Source organism: Nylanderia fulva, unplaced genomic scaffold (assembly GCF_048542155.1).
Source record: "Nylanderia fulva isolate GAGA-0341 unplaced genomic scaffold, ASM4854215v1 Scaffold12, whole genome shotgun sequence".
Lineage (NCBI taxonomy): Eukaryota > Metazoa > Arthropoda > Insecta > Hymenoptera > Formicidae > Nylanderia > Nylanderia fulva.
Window position 1 is genome coordinate 815,533 of NW_028189409.1, and position 9,436 is coordinate 824,968.

The 9,436-nt window shown below is 33.4% G+C and overlaps 1 pseudogene; it reads left to right on the forward strand.

Moving 5' to 3' along the window:
• The first annotated feature begins 705 nt into the window (after positions 1-705).
• On the forward strand, positions 706-825 carry LOC114943534 (5S ribosomal RNA; annotated as a pseudogene).
• The last annotated feature ends 8,611 nt before the right edge of the window (positions 826-9,436 follow it).

A 9,436-nucleotide genomic window follows, 5' to 3' on the forward strand; every position in this document is an offset into this window, starting at 1 on the left:
CTTTTCTTTTATTAATGTTTATTAATTTTATTAACTATATATCATATAAAAATTTTAATTAATTATTAATATTTTATTTATTAAATTATTATAATTGATCTGTTAGATATTAAAAAAGAAAATTTCATTTATTTTCATGTAACAGAAAACACTTTAGTGAGAAATAAAAAGGCCAACTTATCGAGCAATTCTTAGAGTTGTTCTGTCAAATAAAATTTATTCTGTATATATACTAAACATAAAACATTATATGAAAACTACAAACATTCTATAATAAAACTTAAACGAAAATTACAATCATTATAAAATAAACGTTTCAACCGCACGCGGTCTTCCTCAGTAATATACTACAGTAATTATTTAAAAAAAACACACACAAATTTACACAAAAATTACAACATAATATCGAAAATTAATATTAGTTCTTTAATAAGAGTCGAGAATTTATAAGCAATTAAAACGTGTTCCAATCTGTCATATTAAACAAATGTTTGCCTCGATATAATCTTTGATTTTAATCAAATCTCGTATAGTTTCATCGTTAATATGCGAGAAATTAATAAGTTCCGTAGGCGTTGACATCGTCCTTCTTGACAATTTTTAACCACGTTTTTTGAAAAAGTTATTGAAGATGACATAAGACAAGACCAACAATATAAAAAGACAACTCATTACAAACTCTCCGAAAAAAAAACACTTTCTTTCGTCAACGGTCAAATCACGTTCTAAAATACCGGTTCTCGTCTGATCACCGTAGTCAAGAAACGTTGAGCACGATTAGTACTGAGATGGGAGACCGCTTGGGAACACCGTGTGTTGTTGACAACTTTTTTTTTAATTTTTTGACAGATTAATCAGATAAATACTGTAATATATTTTGCGGATTCTAATATTAAAAAAATTCTTGCCTTTTTACAGGAATTAGATAACACAAGCGCGCAGACAACACAAGCGCTTTACAGCCTTTTTTAAAAAGGGAATTTCATACTGAAACCTATTAAATATATTTTCTAATTAATATCCAAAATATCTAATGCTCTTCATTGGCCTTATTAATAATTAATATTTTTTGAAATATATTTTTATTTACTGCATTATAGAGGTCACAACCAGAAAAGGATAAAAAGAAGGAATAGAAATATTGTAGTACCTATGTTAATTATACTTTTCTCTTTGTTTTGATCAATACTACCTGCTCTCAAAATATGTAACTCTTTTTTAACACCTTGTATATATATACATATATCTCATTTGAAAATGAGACAAGGCAACACATATTTTAATTACTTTCCCTTGAGAAACAATTGCATAGTTACATATACCAAGGTGCGCTGTCAGCGTGCAATATTAAACCGGTTACATACATTGATACTCGAATATCGAGTTATTGGAGTTTACTAACATTAGAAACGTCCCCCGCAGCGTTCACGGCCTTGGTGCCAATTACCGATTCGCACGTGAATACATAAATCGTAATTCGTTAATTCGCGAGGCGACTCTTCACGCGCGGCTAGCGGGATTCGATATGCCAATGTCGAAACTCGCCCTGGGGCGCGATATTCATTCGGCTCGAGAAACTCGGGGCCCCGGCCATTGTTCGTGAGTTATGTTCTCGTAACGAGAAACGAGACTTCGGCGCGTTCGGTGCATCATCGCTTTTAAAACAGTTGCCAATTCGCCCATCTTCGAGATCAACTTTGCTGTAATAATGCGCAGCGCTTGAGAAAGTGTTTTCGAGAGCGAAATTATAGACCAGCTCTGTGTGTTTATAAAACTCTGTCTCTCTCTCTTTTCGAGATTTTATTTTCCAAGATTTATTTATCCAAGACGCGCGATATCTTTATTATCTTAATAATAATAATTTAAGGTAGAATTTTTTTCAAACTCTGTCCACTAATAGGTCCCTTCATTACATTAGTTTACAAACAAAAATCAAGTGGTAAGTCAATTTTCACCAGCATGTCAAGTCTCCGAAAGAAATGGTTTAATGCAAACAAATGGCTTTTTTGCAATATTAGAGATTTTTTGTAAAAAAATTTAATGTTATTTGGAAATTCGAATCAGATGTTATGAATGTATTGTTCATTCCATATAAAATGCATCTTTTTTATTTCAATATCTTATTTTTTAGTCATATTATGAAAGATTAAAGCTAGGAATTATTTCTTATGTGGGAACAAATGTCTCTATATAAAAAGTAATTCTCAGGTTTTTGGTTTTTTATAACATGACTAAAAAATAAAATTTTTAAATAAAAAGGAAACATAAACCTCACGTGAAAATTAGTTTGCGATATCGTTTTCAGCATCCAAAAATCCATCAGAAACACCTTGTTTGGTTTAAAATAATAAAAAAATATTTTTTGTGTATTATCTTTGAACCTTAAAATTCCTAAACATATAATGTTAAGATTAATAGTTATTCAAAAACTCATCTTATTTAGTGTGTGCACTGTACATACGCTTTATGAAGAATACGTTTCGGAGATAAATGGGGAAGAGGGAAGGTTATTCAATCGAGGCAGGTTAGATTTAAGGTACTCCAGAAACTTTATAAAGTAATCCGACTTTGGCAGCGGATCGCGTATACAATCCACAAACCTGCAGGCGTAAGAAGCGAATAATGGCCTCATTCATCGAAGTAGCGAAAACCTCCGAGCGTGTAGTGCCGTCACCGACCGTCCGATGTTTATAAGGGCATTGTATCGATCTCAATATCCACTTGAGAAAAAAACGGCATTCCATTCTAGGATAATCTTCGCCAAGATTCGACCAAACAGTGCGTAATCAAAAAAAGGAAAAAATAAATATTTTTTAACGAAATTCACTTTCATTATTGTACAACTCTAATTTAGAGTTCCGTAAATAATTTAAATTTTTTATTATCATTATACATATAACTGTATATGCCAAGAAATATACGCTTTTAATTTCAATAATAGGATACATAAATATGTTATCTGACAATGAGTAATTTTTCTATATAAAAAAATGCACCAGAAAAAATTATAAGTGCTTATGAAACATAAAATTTTCACTGTGATTTGACAGATTTCGAGATTCTAAAAACGTAAAGTGCATCAGCGATTACGATTCGTAAGACGGCTGAAAAGAGAACCGGTCCATTCGAAGAAATGGGAATTTCGTTGGAGGCGGCGCAGGTCGTAAAAACCCGTTGGAACTATGTAGAATTTAGAAACCAGATCGACGCCAAGACTGATGAATAGACCGATTCGTGAGGCGGTAGAGTCGGGGAAGGGGAAGAAAAAAGGGGGTCATTGAGAGACGATCTCGCGTGTACGTGTGAGACGTGCGATTGTACGCAAAAGGTTCTTACACGATAAATCTCGGACCACGGTATCCTGTTTTCGTGTTCGCGCACTCGAGCGTGCCGACTAAATCTCCGTGATACAAAAGATTTTATAAAGTAGGTGGAACTTATAAAGTGACCTTTTATGATCTCCGTGAATAAGAGTGTCACGCGAACCGACCGATCCCTCGGATTTTCCAAATTTTATTATGCCTCCACTGGGTGCCCGCGTGTGAGAACTCGCAAAGTAATCCGAAACGAGATCAGTTTCTCCGTCGGGACGTTCGGGGCAAAACATCTTAATTCACGGGAAATATATGGATCTTAAGAATAAACATATTTAAAAAATAATTTAAATAAAAAGGTCCCATAATTTATATAAAATACCAAGAAAGATACTTTTAGTCTGGAGTTTCATTTATTATCATTTTTTTAATTTATTCGGTCATGACTTTATATATCATCCGTGAATATATATTTGATCGAGAAAAAAAATCAACATGCGTCTAGACAGAACGAGGAGTTCTCGCTACCGAATATCATTAAAGTTTGACTATCGACATTTTAAGCATCGTGTTCACGGTCGTTGAGACTATCTGTGAGCCGTTCACAAGATCCTGTTCTGTATAAGGTGCACACGAGGATCCTTTTAATAATGCTAATCAGTCAATCGAGGTGACAGCGAAAGCATAATCGAACCGGTTGCCAGCACGTGCTTTTACGTCCGAGAAACATTTTTATTCGGATTTCGTGCGTCTCTCGGAAGCGCGTTTAATTTTAATGTATCACCATTTTCTGATAAGCTACCGCAGATAAAATGTACATTTCTTTGGTAGAGACACAAGTTTTTATATATTATAAATTATAAGTAATTCTCATTTCGCAATTTATAATTATAATGTCATCTTACACACACTGTGCGACCATCTTTTATTTCTAATTTCTTTTATTGTATAATTTCATTTTATTGTGTATAATTACTAGTGATTGTATTTATTGTAGTTTTTATTTGATAAAGACCTAAACCAGAGGTCGAAACGTCATGATTTAAATAAATAAAGAATTATTATTTGTCCAGTCTTGGTCGTTTTATATAATTTTTTCTCATTCTTCGGCAGAGTCTGAGAGCCGACTGAAAAGTAAAATCTTGTTGCGCAAATTTGTAGCGAAATAAGCTCTGATATGCACCGGTATTTTGATATTTTTTCTATGGTCAACACTAAAATCACTAGATAAACAAAGTACCACAATTTATAAGTCTCAATGTATAAGATTTGGCGTCAAAATATACGTACACATTAAGTGCAGTTTTCTAGCCTGAAAAAATAAACATAAAATTACAAATTATCATTTTGTCCGTAAAATAGAATAAGTTACAGCATAATCTTAACACGACAAATATATGTATAAAGTATCAAATATTTTTTTAAATTCAACACCAATGATCAATCAAATCCGCTATCGGGGAACACTCAATAATAGTAGTTTGAACTAGTCTTAACAACCGGCTTCTGACTTTTCAGGATTTTCCTTTTGCTTAACAATACTAGATAAACAAAGTACTGCAATCATCCGCCATTTTGATATCAACACGCGGGTTGTTCAAATTAAATATTTCAATGAATGTATTTTGAGAATAAAAGAAAGTGTAGTTTTCTAGCCTGAAAACTGCACTTTCTTTTATTCTCAAAATACATTCATTATGAAATATTTAATTTGAACGACCCGCGTGTTGATATCAAAATGGCGGATGATTGCAGTACTTTGTTTATCTAGTATCTTTCGTCGACACACAATCATGGGAAAAGTTGATAAGAGGCTACCAGTATTTCTTATAAACTATATATATATTGGTACTCTTGATGAATATTGTTTGTTTCTCGCGTAAAAATTTTCAGTCATTTATATATCTATCTATCTATAGAGAATAATATATATATATATATATATATATATATATATATATATTATTCTCTTAGCATAATAACGGTCGCAGATCGTGATGACTAGAATCGGATTTGAAAAGGTTAAGAAGAGCTTGCGGGATCTGCGATTTCTACAGGTGGTACTCGTAGTGGATCATGAAGAACCGTGTATTCAGAAATAACGGACTGGCGAATGACATCTCTTCGATCTTCACGGAATGACGTGACCCTTGATCGGTCATCGGAGACGATCCCAGAGATCCTTGAGGATTCCGCGTAGCCGCCCGATCCGTTCGATCGTTGTTCTCATGCTGGCGCTTCTCGGAATCGATGTGCGAAATGCTTCTCTCCGTGCAACCATTTAACTGTTTAAGAGTTCACGGTTCTTATCGGATCGACTTAGCGTAACGAGATTATCGACAAAAGCATGTAATTCCTGATCACGTGATTCATAAAAATAATAATAAAGAATAAAGAATTCATTGGCGATAATTATATTTTCACGTTTAGTAGTTGAACGCGCATTTTTAGATGACAGTAATATATCTTTTCGTAAATTATCGAATGTATTAAGATGATACTGAAGCTGACTCTGTCTGTAAAAATTTTATGGACAAAATGTTGCTTGTAATTTTATTTTTATTCTTTATTATTTTTATATACATACATATATACTAAAAATGTTATGTACAATCTTCAGAAACTTATATTTATTGCTCTTTTTTTATGTTATTACTTCAATACTGTATATATTTTACATAAATCTGACTTTTTGTTATTTTTTAAAGCTAAACTTCTAACTCAATTTTAAAGGTTTTCTGTCATTCTTTCACATGCTCTCCTTGGCCTCCTAGGCTTATTTTGTACTCTTGTAAACTATATAACTTTAATATAAAATAAATATTTATATCAATTGACAGCTTTGTCGATAAATTTTTGAAATGTTTTCTTTTTTTTTTTAATCAAAGATGATCCATGCCTTTATTAACAGACATATATGTACTTTAATCCCTGGAAAGGATTTTTAATTTTATCAAAGCAATAAAAAATAAACGTAAAATTACAAATTAACATTTTGTCCGTAAAATAGAATAAGTTACAGCATAATCTTAACACGACAAATATATGTATAAAGTATCAAATTTTTTTTTAAATTCAACACCAATGATCAATCAAATCCGCTATCGGGAACACTCAATAATAGTAGTTTGAACTAGTCTTAACAACGGCTTCTTTTCAGGATTTTCCTTTCGCTTAACAATACTAACTGATACGAGATGTGACGCGCCTGCGAGCGACGAGATCGTAAAACCCCTATGAATGATAGTAACCGGAAACGAAGAAGAGGCATCGCGAGGTAGCCGTGCCTTACCCTAGGATCGACCGCGAGAACTCGATAGAAACTGTTTCCGGGTAGAAGGATCCATCGGTGCGGTTAGCACGATGCCCCAAAGCGGGTTGACCTCGAGAGACCGTAGAGTCCATAGGTCCAGGACAGTTGGAGCCAAGATCATCGTCTTTCTCTCTCTAATCTCGCTCTTCTCGCGTGTCTGTATGTGTCTACCAACACGAAGTGAGAAATTGAGGAGAAAGAGAGAAGAATCATAAGAGAGATGCGAGAACGAGGTGGCCGGGATGGACAGACGAGGCGGTCGTCCACTTCACTTGGATCGAAAAATGGCCGCGGGTCGGTTTCCGGGTCACGCGTCCGTCGAGACGCGCTCTTCCAGAGCATCAAGTGTCATTACTGTCGCTTCTCTCGACTCCCGCTCGATATGCTTCGCGGAGATGTACCTCTACGAAGCGGGATTCATCGTAGAGAAAACGTACACCTCTGGCCATCGAGCCACGAAAAAGAAAGTACGAATATGAAGGTCAAATCATGCCCCGCGACAACGAGCTACGAATACAGACAGAAGATTTTTTGTTAAAAGAATATAATTAAAAGAATACAATTATAAGAATATATCAAATCACAAATTATAATATGTTTCGCAACTAAATTGACTTTGCAAAGTGACAAGTTATGTATGCCAAAAACAGCCGAGAAACAAAATGAGACAAAAGAGTTTTTTCAAGTGGTTGTTATTATTTTGTCGTATGTAGGATTTAGGATATAGGATTAGTATAATATATTGCTCTATATTTAGTTATTTCAAATTATTTCAGTTGAATCATTTACGCGTCCGTGCCCGATTAGCTTCTTCATTAGATTCGAGCGAGGGACCGCGCCTCCTTGCAAGATGATCATCCCAATCAACTCGATCACACGACTTCCCTTCCTCGATTTCCGTGGCAATCGGGACTGCGATTTCTGTGCCCTCCCTGAGACACAACGGGCAATTAGTTCGTCGAGCGTGTATCGGAGTGTATCGACCGATCGCCACGGCGTCCTGCTGCCGTTCGTGATTTATGCCGCATTGTCTTCTGGCCCACGGCAGTGATCCCAAGATCCAAGACCCGTTCGAATTTATCTATTGCTTATATATCCCTTCTTTTTCTCGCTTCACCTCCACCTTCACTTGTATAAGAATCGATATCGCTAGGTTCCAGGAAAATCTTTAAAAGTTTATCCCCCCATATGTGAGCAATTGTCACAACTGTAGCCATATCAGCTATGTCATTTTTAATTGTCCGATCTGTTGTTTTTTATTGGCGCCGATATTTTTTCATCATTTAGAAGAAAGAATAAAATATATAAAAAGCTTTCGAAAAATCAACAAAACTAAAAGTCTTTGATGATGATTCTACGGCGTTCTTGTACACGGAGGTCCAGGAACGAGCAGTGCTATATAGTTTAAACGCCGTAAATGTCGTAAACACTGTGATCACGCATCGCGTGCATTACGCAGAAGAGCGAGAGCGCATTGTCGGAGTGTTTTCCTGTGATGGATGTACTGAGGGTACCGAGGTTATTCCTGTGCGTTTTCTGCGAATTAAAAACGCCTCGCGGTAATAATGATTAATAGGGTAATTTTCGAGATCACGTGAAACCAAATTGGCTAATATATTACCCGCCCCCGGAATATAATAATCTCGCATCGTATCATCGTGACGAAATGGAACGCGGAACGTGGTTGCGCGGAAAATTGTGCTCTTTCTCATATTTTGATCCTAAACTATTTATTATTTATTAATTGACTGATTATTTTAATCGTCAAAATTCTTTTAGTTAAATCTATTTCTTATTAAATTCTATTAGTTCAACTACATTAAGGGAAAAAATATTCAAAGAAGATTAACATTTTTCCTGGGTAAAAGTGATTAGAAGGTTTTAAAGATCATTTTTATTTTTTTCCGGAAATCGATTCCTCACAATATAATAATAACACATACTACATAAAAAGTTATAAGGATAAGATGATCAAAAAGTGAGTAGTTTAAGATATTTTTTACTTTAATTGACATAATATGTGATGTGCCCAGAAAATAAAATAAAAATGATTCTTTTGCCTTAATATATGATTTCGATCTTTATTTATAATTAGAGATTTTTTACCAAAATATTCTTGAATTTCTATTATGTCATAATTTCAATTCGTCGAATTTCTATTATGTACATAATTTCAATTGGCCGAATTTCTATTAGATACAATTTGAGTTATTTACATAATAGAAATACGGTGAATTAAAATAATGTGCATAATAGAAATTCAAGAATTAAAATTATGTACATAAAATGAAAAATTGAAATTATTTGCATAAAAGAAATACGGTGAATTAAAATTATGTTCGTAATAGAAATTAGGCAAATTAAAATTAAGTATATAATAGAAATTCGATAATTAAAGTTATGTACATAATTGAAATTTGGCGAATTAAAATTATGTACACTCGCGAAGAAAAAGTTCGTTTAGCGCGCGTAAAGCGCTTGTGTTATCTAGTATGAACTAAAAACTATAAAATCTATTTACTTTAATTGATTTATTGTCAATAAATAACTGAATGAACTTAAAACAAATTAAATTACACTGAAAATCCATGGTCTACATAACATTACATAAAAATTACTTGTTCAAAATCGGAAAAAATATTTGATTATCATTATAATCTTTTTTCCATATTTTTAAAAGTTATAATACATATATTAATGTAAATATATGTAAAATATAGGTAAAATTTATGCAGAAAGCACTTGTAATTTTAATTTATAATTTTTACTTTATTAGAATTTTATTTTATAAGTATTTATCCATTTTAAT